The sequence below is a fragment of the Amborella trichopoda genome, chromosome 5, assembly GCF_054954075.1.
Source record: "Amborella trichopoda isolate Santa Cruz 75 chromosome 5, AtrichopodaSantaCruz75HAP2 v2.0, whole genome shotgun sequence".
In the NCBI taxonomy this organism is placed as follows: Eukaryota; Viridiplantae; Streptophyta; class Magnoliopsida; order Amborellales; family Amborellaceae; genus Amborella; species Amborella trichopoda.
In genome coordinates, this window is record NC_142340.1 from 30,498,359 (window position 1) to 30,512,580 (window position 14,222).

Below are 14,222 nucleotides of genomic sequence, written 5' to 3' on the forward strand. Positions count from 1 at the left end.
ATCATGACGCTCGCATGTCGGATCGACCCGAAATCCAACCCATTACTAGCACAAGGTTCAAGGCTTCATCAGTGTTGAACCTCACATGTGATGGATGGTCAGATTTGACATATGAAGAGTACGAAGTTGTTGCACTTTTCGACCACCAGAAACCAAATTCCGGCCAAAAGATCAAAAATGGAAAATCTTCGTTCGGACACAAAATCCAGCAACATTAGTCGCCAAATTCTCACAACGACTTGCTCGTCGATATTCAGCAAAGAAATCATTGAAAAACCCCAATAAATAAGCGTAGTCCTTAAACAAAGATCGCACATTTCTCGTGATTTTTGCACTTCGTGATCGAGGACTAAAGACCCAGTTTGTGGCTCGAAAGTGGTATCAAAATGGCCATCTTCCAGAACTGATCAAGAAAATAATCATCTTCCAGTCGAATGGAAATCGGAAAGACCCCAAACTAACTCAAGAAGATCGCAAAATTTCTTGAGCACAACAAGGACTCAATTGGTGCAAGGGAAAAATAGTCGTTTTTCCCAATTTCTTAGATTTTCTTTAATTATTTTAAAGTCTAATTTTTTACAATTAGGTTAACTTTTGATTATACACCCATCTTTGGGCCCCACTTCTATATAAACAAGCATGCACCTCATGTAAAAGGACTCAAGTTTCATCAAGGAAAATTCTACTTTTTGCTTGAGATTTTGGTCACGTCTTAGAGAGAGAGAGGAGAGAGAAGACTTTTAGTGTTACCTTCGAGTATAAGGTAAACTTTCTCTCTCTTCCTTCTCTCTCTTCTTCTCTCTCTTCTTTCTCTCTCTTTCTTCTCTCTCTTCTTTCTCTCACTTCCTTCTCTCTCTTCTTCTCTCTTCTTCCTCTCTCTTCTTTCTCTCTTTTTCTCTCTCTTCATGCTCTCTTCTGTTTGTCTCTCGTCTTTCTTCTTTCCCTTTTTTCTTTCTTCTTTCCTTTTCTTTTTTTTCCATCTTTCATTTTCTTTCTTCTCTTTTTCCTTTCTCTCTTTCTTTTTTCCTTTCTTGTCTCTTATCTTTCTTTTTCTCTCTGTTTCTTTCTCATTTAATGTTCTTCTCTTACTCAGTTTGTTGCACACAACAGTGCATACTGCCGAGCGTGACATTCTTTTCCCTCCTTGATCGTTGCGCACGGCAATGCAAATGATGGGCATGATCTTCTTCTCTTCCTCAGTCTGTTGTGACGATCTCTCCTTTCCCTGTTCATTGTGAATGGTAGTGTAAATGTCAGGCATGATCTTCGTTTCTTCCTCAGTCTATTGCATGTGGCAGTGCATACTGCTGAGCGTGACAATCTCTTCTTTCCCTATCCATTGTGCATGGTAGTGCAAATGCCAAGCGTGATCTCCTTCTCTTCCTCAGTCTGTTGTGCACGGCAGTGCATACTGTTGAGCATGACAATCTCTTCTCTCACTGTCCATTGCGCATGACAGTGTGAATTCTGGGCATGATCTCCTTCTCTCTCTCAGTTGTTGCGTACGACAGTGCATATTGCCTGGCATGACAATCTTTTCCTCCTCTGTCTGTTGCGCACAACAGTGCAAATGTCATGCATGATTTTCCCTTCTTCCTCTCAGACTGTTACGCACGGCACTGAACACTGCCAAGTGTGATTTCCCTCCTTTCTCACTTTTTTGTCGCACACAGCAGCACACACTGCTGGGCATGATTTCCTTTTTCTCTTTTCTCCTTTTGCTTGTTTGACCAGAGACCTGGTTGAGCCTTGCATCAAGCAGTTTAACTGTTGTGCCGGACTAGTTACCGTGCCCGTCTAGCTGCCGCGTCAACCTAATCATCGTGCTAGGACAGTCGCCCTACCAGTCTTGTTATCAAGTAGTTTAGTCGTTGTGCCGGACTTGTTACTGTGCCCATCTATCTAGCTGCCGCATAAGATCAACCACTGCGCCAAATTAGTCACTATGTCTATCTAGTCATCAAGAAGTTTAGTCGTAGTGTCAGTCCAGTTACCGCACTCATCTAGCTACCATGCCAAACCAACCATTGCGTTAGTCTTGTCACTACACCAGCCTAGCCGTCGGGTCAGACAACTCCATTCTTCGAAGGTCCAGCGAGAGCCATGCTGACCTTCATCATTTCTTTCATTCATTTTCTTCTCCTCTTCACAAAAATATCTATTCTCTACCTCTGAGGAGTTGGATGAAAACCAAACCAACCTCCATCCCACTTTTCTCTGATGAACCAGTTAAAAGACATACTAGCCTTCAAACCCTTCCTCCTTTTCTCTGTCATTTTCTCTATCTCACCCCTTTCTTTCTTTCCTTGCTATAGGATCTTATTTAAAGTCCCTTGACAAGAGACACCGTAAGGCTATCGAATTGACATGGACCCTCCTATATTGTTCCTTTCATTTCTCTTTGAGTACACACACACACGTGTTTGTTCACCCTGTGACAAGGTGGGGTCCTCAAACCCACTTGTTTGTACTCTAATGTATGTGTGTGTTATGCAGGTAAGAAGAAAACAGATAAGGGGAGGCGATTCCAAACTGGCCACAGGCCAGGGGGCATTCTTCATGATCTAAGAGAGCACCCACAATAGTTCGCCCGAGCGCGTCACGGACCCACGCGAGGTGACTCCCGCCTTGCGACCCTAATTCCTCTCTCATATGTTGGTATTCCTTCCCATCCCTTCTTTGCATGGTTCCCAAGAGGGTTATCTCAGGTCCCTAGTCCATTTCATACCCAGAACCATGCCACCAGGTCTATCCGACCCGGAGGCCAGATCGAGGCACCTAACCAAAGTCCTCTTTGAAGCAAGTGAGAGAGAAGGTTTGATTTTGGGTTGAGTGTGGTGTATGGGACAGGTGTTGGTGGAGTAGGGAATGGTTATGGTGTACAGTGGTCTAGGGGTATTTCTCTCTCTAAGAAAATGTTTCTCTCTCCTCTCTCGTTGGTCAAAAATTCACAACCAAAGAAACAACAACAAGTAAGCAAATCACTCCAAATGCTTCAAAAAGTTAGACTAACCTTCTAATTTTCAAATTTCAATCAACTAACCAACTGTTTTTCATCTCCCCCCATTTTACAAGTGACATGGGTTTCCTTATATATAGCAACTACTAAATAGGGGTGGAATGCTCAAAAGTACCCTAAATTGTCAAAAAATATAGAATTAATGTTAAAATAATCATCTCAAAATTGGACCAAATGATCAAACTACCCCTAAGCACTCTTCAGCAAATGACAAAATCATTCCTCCATGAGGGGCCTCTTGCCATGGCTAGTCTTCGAGAGATTTTTTAGACATCGACAATGGTAATTCAAGCAATCAAATATCATAGCATTAATGCTTGCATTCTTGTGATCAGATACCCATTAATTGCCTTACAACAATTTTTGAGGAAGAAACCAAAATCTGGCCAAGTTCATGAACTTTGCAAATCTTTAACCATCAATTTAGTTCAATTTGTGATGTTCTAAGTCTTTATTTTTATTATAAATTGCAGAGGACACTGCCACAATCAATTTGCAGTAATTTTCATCCTCTTTGGTTAAGAATTAAGCTTTTCCAATTTCGGGAGGTTATCGAAAAATGAGTTTTCGGCCACTTAAAAATAGCACCCTTCTTCAACCTCAAAATTTGCATTACCATGTATAAAAGTTGTACCAAACTGTAGCTCTTCGACACACTGTTGCAATAGAAACATTTTTGCGATGATCCGTTATCGGAATCTTCAGCTGTGGCCTTCCAAACAATTGGATGTTTTATAATGAATTCGCACATTTTTTAGCACATATTCTCTCTAGAAATTCTCTCACTTCAAGTAATGCCAAGATGCTTTCCTTATACCAAAATGATTGGGCCGTCAAGATCTAGCTTGTGTCCAAATTTGCGCTTGATCAAACTAAAATCGAGCAAGATATGATCATTTGAAAATTCACCCAAAATGAGAAGATATAGTTTCCATAAATGGAAACTGGTTCGCTGAAGCCGCACTGCCATAATGGTTCCGAAGGGTCCGTTTGAGCCGAAATTTGACACCTGGGGGTTTTCGATGTTTCGGATTCAATGGCGGTGGTCTCGTACTATTTTGAAACCTAGAAAATGGGGTTGTAGTTTAAGGTCTACTTTTAGCATGATAGGAGCTAGTATTGAAAATCAAGATTCGTTCTGATAATATAAAAACTTATTAGAATATGACCAAACTTTGCGAGTGTCCTTAGGATATCCCAAACTACTCTTTTCATAAATTTTGAAGTTGTTCGAATGCTTCTTTAAAGGTCACCCAGTTTCAGGCTTATTCTTGTTGTATTTCCATGATCTGGAGATGTCTTGGGTACCAACAGAATAGGACCAGGTTGTTACTAGCTCTCTCTTTATTCGTCTCGAGGATACAAGTACATCAAAAATGATGTATAACACACACTAGATGAGGTGCTCACACACTAACCTTCCTCTAGGCTCATAACATGACCAGAGAACCTCGCCTCATGTAATTGGAATTGTTTAGGGCTATTCGGATTATAATTGGAATTGTTTAGGCCTATTCGGATTGTTTAGGCCTATTCGGATTGTTCCTGGTGACTCCCACTGTAACCTGGAACCATGCTAGGAAAATACAAGTGAAAGACCATAATTCTAACAATAACATACTATAGTATCAAACAATTGAATCTTAAGAATCGAAGAGCCATACTTCTAGAACAACCTGAACAGAAAATTTTGCATAGCTAGATAACTGCCAAAGCTAGTAATCAGCATAGGGCTCGATTTGGAGTGCAAGACTCTTGATCGTCATCTTCAAGGTGTCCATAACTCGAGGTGACATGCAGTCAGTTTGGTAAAGAACTATTTGGTTAGGAGCCTTGATCTCGCCCTCTGGGTCAGGATAACCTGGTGGCGTAGCTCCGAGTCCGAGATGGACCCGAGACCTGCGACCGGTCTCTTGTGAACCGTGTAAGGAAGACACGGGTAGGAATATCAACCGATAAAAGAGGAATTAAGGTATGAGATGGGACTTACCTCACGTGGGTCCATGAGACACTCGGGCTAACTCATGTGGGCACCCTCTTAGATCACATTAGAATGCCCCCAAACCTATGGCCGGTTCGAAAGCGCCTCCCTTTACATGTTCCTTCTTTCCCTACAGTCACACACACACATTAGAATAAAAGACAAGTAGGTCTGAGGACCCCACCTTGTCATAGGGTGAGCACACATGTGCATGTGTACTCAAAGGAACATGGAAAAATAACATGATGGAGTCCGTGTCGATTTGACAGCCTTGCGACGTCTCCTTGACAAATGACTCTTAGTACATATTTTACAGTAAAGAAAGAAAGAAAAGAGTAGGAAGAGAAGATAAGGAGACATAACACAGACAACAGCTAAACTACCATCTGTGAAAGAAGAGAGGAGGAGAGAAAGAAGAAGAAGAGACCACACAGACGGCGGCTTAGCTACCTCAAGGGAGTCCACAGATGGCGGTTGAGTTGCTGTCTATGAAATTAGAGAGAGGAAGAGAAGGAGATTATACGAACGGTAGTTGAGTTGCCGTTTGTGTGGAACACAGAGGAGAGAGAGAGAAGACATAAACGGAAATTGATGCTACCGTCTATGCATGACAGAGGGAGGAGAGAGAAGAGAGAGAAGAAAGAGAGGTGACACAGGTGGCGGTGACACTGCTGTCTATACAAGAGAAGAAAGAATGCGGGAGAAGACATGGACGGCGGCTAATGCTACCGTCTATGCAAGAGAAGAAAAAAAAAGGGAGGAAAGACATAGACGGCAACTGATGTTGTTGTCTGTGTCAGAGAAGGAGAAGAGATAGAGAGTCAACATAGGCGGTGGCTGATGTAAGGGAAACAATTCGATTGAACCGGACCACTTGTGGCAGTGGAGAGAGAGAAGGAAGTTACGGAAGGCAGAAACACACGCCTGGCATTGAGGGCGAAGGCTAGCGTCGTCCAGGTGTTTTGGCCCAGTTCCGTCCATGTAGCATGCAAAGCAAACATCTTGCGTAAGGGTGAAGAAATGGTAATGTCGTGTGAGAAAAAGGGGTATTGCGGCGAGCGTGAGAGAAGTATCAATGTGCATAAGCATTGCTGCGTGCGTATCGCCGACTATCACATCACCGCGAGTATATCGCTGATAGGCGTGTCGCGACAGGCGTATTGCCGCCTGAGGCATTGTAGCATGCAGGAGCTTAATGCCATCAGTGATGAAGGAGCAGAAAAGAGAAAGGAAGAGCAGCGCCGCATGAGTGCGTGACTAACGTCGAGTGCAAGGTAGATGAGCATCGTTGCAAGCGTCACTACCATGTGAGTAACGCCGAGTGCGACTAGAGGGTAACGCCACGTGCATTCAACCAACCACATACGACCAGCGACAAGATCAGCGCCACACCATTTTTGTCAAATACACTCCACATGGCTGACTCTCGCTACAGTACCCTTCCCACCTACCGCGACGTCAGCCACAGTGGGCTTCACCAACTCCCACCAACCCTCACCTACCCCCGCGTCTTTATATAGCGCCCTCTACACATCGTCATGCGCATGCTTGCACCTTAGCCGTGGGAGTGCTATCGTTATGGGGAGGCCTCTGGATCAAAGATGACTGCGCGAGGAAGCTTAGGAGTGTCGTGACCATGTAAGTGGATCTAGTGTTGTGCCTTGAGATTTTCATGTAGTAATGCGATATGCAAAATATTAAAATGGTAGATTAAAATGCAAGAATATAGGAATGCATGGAAAATGAAAAGAATGAACATTTATCCATCCCAATGAGCTTGGAGAAATTGTGAAGAAATTTGTTTTGTCAAAAACTTGCTAATTCAACTTGTAAATGGTAGGTAACATGGTAATAACATGTGAATACTTGTAGAAAAGGGAATTTCCAGCAACTATGAGAGCTCTTGCGTTGAGCCTCTGGCTGACCGAACGGTGCTCATTGGGTCCAAAACAGCTTCAAACAATTGATGTACATGTCTAGTTATAGTTTGCTTCTTACACGATGTTATAATACCATGAAAATCAAAAGATATGGCCCCCTTATGCAAGATATGTAACTTCCACTATTGCTGTAAATTTCCAGCAACCGTGCCCCTTTTTGGGCCGCATTTTCGGCTAGGTATGCGACACCTGATTGCCCCAAATCTGGCACCGATGTAAATCCTTGTGAACGAACATAAAGTTGCATGATTTGAGATTCTTGAAATTCCCCATAAATTCTGAATTATGTTTAAGAATGCATAGACACATCAGTACTCATTGCTATTGCTCATTGGAGGCCGCATCTCGATCTTGTGAATAAAGTATGATTTTCTCAATAAGTGAAGCATCTAACTTTCTTGTTTAGTTATTAATTGAAGTATCAAGATGTATTGATCAAGTAATGAGTGTGATTGCCACATTATAATAGCCATGTATATGCTATGGAAATATGTGAATGATGCCACTTAACAAAGTGTTAGGTGAAGAGTAAACGACGCAATATTGATACGATTGATTTATGTTGAAAGTTTCTTGATAATTGCCAAAATGCCATTAATAATGCTCATGTACGAATGTTATGCTATGAATCATGGAATGAATGCGTCATTATAATTGCCATACTGATATAATACCGTTATGATGAGAATGTGATGTATATGCCATGAGAAAAATGAATTGACTTGGTTGAATGGAATGAGGATTTAATGTTGACCACTATGCATTGGGACCCGAGAGCATTGGTAGTGGGTATTGTATTGTTTTATCGATAAGAATGCTGACCACAATGCATTGGGACCCGAGCCTATTGGTAGTGGATGTTGGACTTATTAATGGGAACACTGGGCACTACACGGTGGAACCCGAGGCCATCAGTAGTAGAGCTAGATTGACCGAGATAGTGATGCCGGTATATTCCGTAACCTGCACAATGGCAGGAACTGTTAAGGGAGAAAGGAGGGTCGCTCCCTGTGATTCATGAGATGAGATATGCGATCGATAGATGCCTTGCAAGGTAAAGGCATGTTAAACCCTCAAGGCACGCTAGGGACCGTGTGCGTGAGTTAAGGGTATTATGAAGTGGATTAACCCGCTTCTCATTACCTTCTCTCTTGTGAGATGGTAGAAGTCCTAAGCAATGGGATTGGCTTGTCCTGATGAATAAGGCTTCTACTAGCAGGAGTAGGTGAATTAGGGACTGAGTATGTAATGGGTAAATTGTGATTGTGATTTCTTATAACTCAAATGACTACATGATACGTCTATAATGGACGCACTGTCCTTTGGATACCTTGTCTATAATTAATACTGTTACTTGGATATCATGTTTATAATTGATGTACTGACCTAATGACCAATACACATGACTATTGCACCCACTGATTATGTTCAAATAAATTGTTTATTTATTTTTGATAAACTTGTTACTAATACATAACACTAGATCTGCTTACTGATGAGCTTCTCATTCTATTATATTTTTTCCCTATAGATTGAAAGCGACAGGTTACCAGTTGGAGGTGTGGACTGCAACTGAGGACTGAGGCAACAACTTTTTGAAGAGGCTTTTAAAACCTTGTAAGTGTTGGGCTCTCAGCCCTACTTAGATTTATTCTTGGCAATTATGTAACTATGGGCTTGGAGCCCTGAACTCTGTTGTATTGCTTTTGGATGTAATGTAATGTATCATCTTTTTCGAAGATGGTTTGGCTAAGTTTTAAATTAAAGACTTATTTAAGCCTTTACTTAGCGGGTTTGCTTAATTTCCAAATCAAAGCGTTATATCTACTCCTACCTGAGTGATGAATGCTTTGTTGGGATCACGAACCCACGCCCGGTCGTCTTCCGTTATGAGGGTTGGACATCGGGCAGCGGGGTCATGACAGTTGATGCTGCCGTCTATGTCAGAGAGGGAGAAAGGCTAGAGAGGCAACATAGGCGACAGTTGATGTTGCCCTCTATGTTAAAAAGAAGAGAGAGAAAATAGAGATAGAGAAGAAAGAAGAAAGAGAAGAGAGAGGAGAAACACAGAGACCACAACAAGACCTACCAAAAGGGTAGACCCACGTTGTTGTCCCTGAGAGAGGAGAGACACAAAGAGAGAAAATACAGAGCCTGCATCGAGGCCCACCAAAAAGGGTAGGCCCACGTTGCTGCCCTTGTGAAGAAAGAGAGAGCAGAAAGAAAGAGAAAGAAGAAGAGAGGGAAAGGAAAGAAGAAGAGAGAGAAAAAAAAAGGCAGAGAGGGGAAAGGAAAGACGAAGAGAGAAGGGAAAGAAAGGAAAGAAGGAGAGAGAGAAAGGAAAGAAGGAGAGAGAGAAAGGACAGAAGAAGAGAGAAAGAAAAGAAGAAGAGAAAGAAAGGAAAGAAGAAGAGAGAGAAAAGAAAGAAGAAGAGAAACAAGGGAGAGAAGAAGAGAGAAAGAGGAAAGAAGAAGAGATAGAAAGGAAAGAAGTAGAGAAAGCAAGGAAAGAAGAAGAGATAATAAGGAAAGAAGAGGAAGAAAGAAAGAAGATAGAGAAAGGAGGAAAGGAGAGAAAAAGAGGAGAGCGAAAGAGGAGGAAAGGAGAGAGAAAGAGGAGAAGAGAAAGAGGAGAAGAGGAGAGAGAAAGTTACCTTTGAGGCTTAGGGATAGCCATCCAGATTTTCTCTCTACTCTCTCTCTCCAAACCGTGACCCAAGACTCAAGCAAAAAAGTAAAAATTTTATTGATTGAGGAAGGATCTCTTAGATGAAGATGGTATGTGGTGCTTATATAGAAGTGGGACCCAAACATGGGTGTACAATCAAATTTTGACCTAATTGTTGAAAATTAACAATTAAATGAATGAAATAAAATTAAGAAAATATGGAAAAAATGAAGATTTGCCCCTTACCCACAAATCTTGAAATTCCAAACAAGTCCCTGCCATGGCCATGCAATCTTCACGATCTTTTGGGATACGTTCAGGGTCCTTTCGGTCTTCATCCGACCAAAATATTGTTCTTTTCTTGATCGGCTAGGGAAGACGATCGTTGTGATACCTCTTTCAAGCCATGGATCGGACTATCGGGTCATGATCACGACGCGGTAAAAACACGAGAAAATGTGCAACCCTAGATTTAGGATTCAGCCCGTTTCTCAGTACTCTTCAATGATTTCTTCATTGTAGCGTGATGACCAAGTAGTCATGATCATTCTGCAAAAAGAACGACTCAATTTGGTGCCCGGACCACCGTTTTCCAAATTGGGAAACTTTGGACATAATTTGGATCTTGGTGGCTGGAATTTTATATTGTTCATCCCTGATTTTTGACGAATCCAACCATTGATCACGCACGATGTTCGACCTGGAGGAAGCTCTCAACCTTGTGGCCATAATGGGTCTGACCTTGCTTCGATTCGATGTGCGAGTGTCATGCAGGCGTTTGATCGAGGGGACATGTTGCTGAAAATTTCTTATTACTTTTGGAACTTTCCGGTGAAATTCTCTCTTAGATTTCTCTCGGCTTGGGATGAGGAAGATACGGCCATGTGAAGTTTTCCCCTGAAATTGAGAACCATAGTTTCCATTAATGGAAACTTGTTCACCGAGGGTGCACCGTAATAGTGTACGACCTACTCATTTTGGGTAATATAGCCATAACTTGCTTCAGAAGCGTCTGATTGCACTGAAAATTGGCACCCGAGGGTTTTCAAATGTTTTGAATCCCATGGAGATGGTCTAGAGACTATTTGATGCTCTGATAATGGTGTTGTAGTTCAGAGTCCATTTTCAGCACGATAGAAGCAGAATTTCCCGAAACTGTTTTGTCATCTGAATTGCCTAAAACTTATCGGATTGCGACGGAACTTGGCAAGAGTTTTTAGGAGACCCTTAGGCACAATCCTGAACATTCTTGGGCCATTCTGAAACTGTCAGAAATTTCACTTCTGGATTAGGGGTTATTGACCTATGGTTTTCGTAGTCCACAGGCATTTGGTACCTACGAACCTAGGTCGCAAACTACTCTCTCCTTATTCCCACTAGGGATACAAGTGATAGAAAATGACCTCAAATACTATTGTAATCAAGGCATGATAAATAGCAACTAAGACTCAAAATATGTTTCTAGGACCAAAATATGGTTCTATAAGTGCAATCACCAAATGACACCATGTTGATTGTGTTTATCTTTCGAAGATGCCCCAAAAACATAAAATGTTTGTCAAAATTGGATATCGGGGCGCAAAGTAATGCCCCTTGGAAGCCTGAGGTTGCATTATAATAGTGCATAGCAAGGCTCAACAAAGAGCTGCAGCCACACTAAAACTGTGCAGCTATGGCTGCTACTTAAAATGCAACTCTAGGAGAAAGTGGAGACCATGTGGCTTCAGCCTCCCATGAAATTATAAAGTCGCATAGAACCAAAACTGTGCAGTTTTCAGAGAACACAGCCTCTGAGGTTACAAAGTATAATATATGGTTGCGGCCACACTATACATCGTGCGATCTCATATGACTGCATCATGTTTAGTTTGTCAATGTGCACCCACACGTGTGCAAACATGTGCACATACCACACATGTGTTGCGACAATGCGCATCCTGCTTGTGCTTTGGCTGCACTTACATACCCCATGCATTCTTGCATGCGGGTGGTGCTACACTGGATAGGTGGCCCCGGCTGCCAGTCCACACTAGTAAGCATGCACCATAGTGGTCCACCGTGTGACCACTATTCGGAACCATTGCAGGTGCACTCTTGGCACATGACCTAGTTGCACCCCATGCGCCCACGTGCGATCGGTCTACGAGTCCATGCGTTGTTGCATGGATGACACGGTGGTCCCTCGCGTAGGACCATAGCCGGTCTAGGACGATATCGTGGTGCCTCAACGAGTCCCGATCGTGCCTGTGTGTGGACGGCACTTCCTTGAACCAGCCCCAAAGCCCAGAGGATCCTACTCCCATTTGACCCCAAAAAACACAAAAAATAATAGAAAATTCTAGAAAAAAGAAACGTCTTTTGCATTTTCTCGCATCAACTATAGTGGGGATCATATTTGAAGGTAGATTTCTTATGTAATGGCTCCGTTATTAGTGTTGGATTACAGGGTGAATCTAAAAGGCAATAGAAACAACTAAAATGAACCAGGTAAGATAGAAATTACATACCTTCTTGGATTTTTATTCCTCTCGAGTAGCTTATACGATCTTTTCATATTTTTCTTTTTGCGCATGTCTCCTCCTATTTGAGAGTTTTATGCTTCGGCCAATTTCTAATTTATAGAGCCAAAAGTAATGTATGTGCAGTTCAAATCCCCTAAACCCTTTGATAGAGGTGGCCTAAAAGATCTCACGTTGGTGTTAGGAACTAACTCACTTTCTAGAGGGAAAAAACTCACGTTTTGGAGGGAAAGAAAAGACAACAAGAGGAGTGAGAGTGTCAAGGGATACCTATTCTCTCTCTAGACCACTCTTTATATAAGTGGTCCTCCCTTCCAAGGTTCCTTAAACTTGAAACGGGCTGTACCTTATCTAGAAGTATAAAAAAGTCAATCTCTCCAAATATTTTAAATTTATTACTATTTAAAATATTCTGGTTAATCCCTCCTCTCGTTATCATATGATCAACAACACAAATTACAAAATGGTCCTCCCACCTACAAAGGGGTAGACCGGACCAAAAATCCAGCATGAAGAAAGATTTTATTTTAAGGCCGTAAGAGTGAGATCCTTGATCGTATTAGGGATTTATTTTTTGTAATTGGTATTTGTAAGTAGAATTTCTTACTTTTAATTAAAGAAAAGATAAGTTTTTAAATTTTGACTCGCAAAGGGTAAGGAATAAGCTTAAAAAGATATGGTTAGAAGTAGTGAGAAAAGACATGAGGATTTATGATCTCACTGAAGGTATAGCCCTTGATAGAATATAATGGTGGATCGGGATTTTTGTAACAGACGCTTAATAGTTGGAAAAAAGCTCTGATGATGATTATGAAAGTTTTTTTAAATTTATTTGAAATTTATTTCCTGAGAACTTCACATAGCTAAAACTTTAACAAATTTTGATGAGAAATCTTGTTATCATCCCCTTTTTACCTTACTTTAAAAAAAAAAAGTTCATCGATCTAAATGAGTAAAAAATTTATTTTCTGAAAATAAATCTTGACCACCACTAAACATCCATCTTTCCTACAAATCACATATCGTCTCTTTATCTTTAGGACCATCAATCATCTCTCTTTCGTTTGAACCTTTCAAGAACTTTTTTTTTTCTTTTTTCTAGGGACCCAAATTGGGTCGAAAGAAAATGGCAGGCTTTCTATGCTTCCCCTACAACATAAAACTTCTATACTTTCCCCCCTTTCCAACCGTCCATTCTAAATGGATAGCTTGGATGGCCTTAATCACAATGTCACTCTCTATACCATTTTATTTTTAATTTTTTATATAAAAAATATTTTGGCACCAAAATTTGGGCATCCAATTCTCTCTTGAACTCGCACGAATAAAAAATATTACCAATAAAATAAAATGACTAAAATATCTCTGAAAATTTCATGGATATTTTGGTCATTGTATTTTATCAAATATATTTTTTTAATATTTTATTTAGGTGCATCCTATTGAGATGATAACAAGTACCAAATTTCATAGTCATATAGTTAGTATAAAAAATATTAAAAATAAAATAATCTAAAGCATTGGATCTAGATTAAATAGTTAGGGGCTCACTTGATCTAAATTGAACAGCTCGATAACTGGGGAAGTATAATCTTTTATACTGTAAAAAAAGCATAAAAACCTTTCCAAAAAGAAACTGAGATCAGTCCATGCTTTATGAATGAAAGGTAAGTCTATTTTTTCATTGGAGAGAAGACGAATTTCACAATAAAAAGATCATGACTTCTTCAACTTAAGTTTGGTTTTTCATGAAATTTATTTTGTTGCAGTGGCTATTTAGTCAACTAATAGATTAATTAGGTTAAGAGAGTGTTAGATTTGTAAAAATAAAAATAAATGAAAAAGAAGAAAAAAATGAGAAATTCAGACAACGAATACTTTAGAGTGCCCAGAGTACCCTACGAAGACATAAGCATCGCCAGCACCCTACGAAGCCAACACTTCCTTATTACCCTATATTTTATGTATTACCAACCCTTTACATCTGGGTGCTACAATCGATGATCTAGGACCACAAATATTGGATCACACTGTCACGAGCACGACCAGCACTTCAACTCTTTAAGTAACAAATAATAACAAGTTCTAACATTCA